Raw genomic sequence first — 1,388 nt, 5'->3', positions numbered from 1 at the left:
AATGTTTTGAGAATGATGATAGCAATAAATGTCCAAATGTGCTCGACACAATGGATGGATGGATGGATTGTGATAAGAGCTATACAAGCCCCCAGTAAAACGATCTTAAAGCAAGCAAGGATGCTCTATCATGAGTGTATCCCCAGGGGGAATCTTCACCACCCCAGTCGGGGTTTCTCAACACCATCTTCCAAGTCTTAAGAACCAAGCCTCCTCAGAGATCTGGCTGGGTCCACGGCGAGGATCGGGAAATGACATACTGCTGGGGCATCTTGGGCACCCCCAACGAGGGAGCTGTTTACAGGGGAATTGGGTCATGTCGAAGGGACACAAGAGCCAATCTGACGAGGCGGCCGATGGCCAAAGATGGACTCACTTTGAGCAAATAAGCAAATAAATAAATAATAACCCCAGAATAAAATAAATATTCAAGACTAACTGGACTATACATGAATTATTAAATAAATAAGGGAAAAGGGTCATCTCTCTCTCTCGCTGTCTCTCTTTTAAAGCTCATGGACCACACAAGCATTGAAGTCAGTTTCCATTTAATTTGCCCTCCTTTGGTAACCACTCAGACCGATGCTTAAAACGGAAGGGTTTTCAGGGTGGTGAACCTGCTCTTTATTTATTTACCCTTTTATTGGTGGAGTATAACACATACAAAGAAAAACACACAGGTCTACGCAGCTCATCCCATCAGAGCAGTGACAGTGTCCAAGGCACCCCTCCATATACGTGGACTTTTCTCCTTTTTACCCCATCCTCAGGACATACCACATATACTCGAGTATAGGCCGACTGGAATATCAGCCGAGGCGCCTCATTTGACCACCAAGACCGCATTAAAAATGTGCCGGAAAACTCGGCTTATACATGAGTACTTACGGTATCTTCTTGACTGAAAAAGTCTAAGTAATACATGCACGTAGAAGAAATGAGTGAAATAGACAATCACCATTTAAACACCAGTCATCGTGGTTGCAGGCAACCGTGGAGGGCTGCAATGGAAACTAGCAGGTGAAGCTTCTGAGACCCATCGAAGAATTGATGTGTTTGAAGGGAAGTCTAATGAGGACTACTGAAAGTCCCATGGACCATCAAAAGGGCAAGCCAATCCTGGAAGAAGTGTGGCCAGAGTGCTCCTTAGAGGCCAGGATGGCGAGATGTTGCCTTACATACGCTGGACGCATTGTCAGGAGAGACCTGTGCCTGGGGCAGGATGTCATGCTTGGTAATCCAGACGGGCAGTGGCAGAGGGAAGGCCCTCAATGAGCCGTAGCAGCAACCTGGGAGTCAAGCACAGGAACCATTGTGAGGAGGGCCCAGGACCGGCATCGGAACCACCTGGAGGGTGCCTACCAACAACAAGGGGAGAATTTTATTTT

The sequence above is a fragment of the Echinops telfairi genome, unplaced genomic scaffold, assembly GCF_000313985.2.
Source record: "Echinops telfairi isolate 266 unplaced genomic scaffold, ASM31398v2 ScPeMD7_30;HRSCAF=105, whole genome shotgun sequence".
Classification (NCBI taxonomy): domain Eukaryota; kingdom Metazoa; phylum Chordata; class Mammalia; order Afrosoricida; family Tenrecidae; genus Echinops; species Echinops telfairi.
This window is presented reverse-complemented; position numbering follows the sequence as displayed.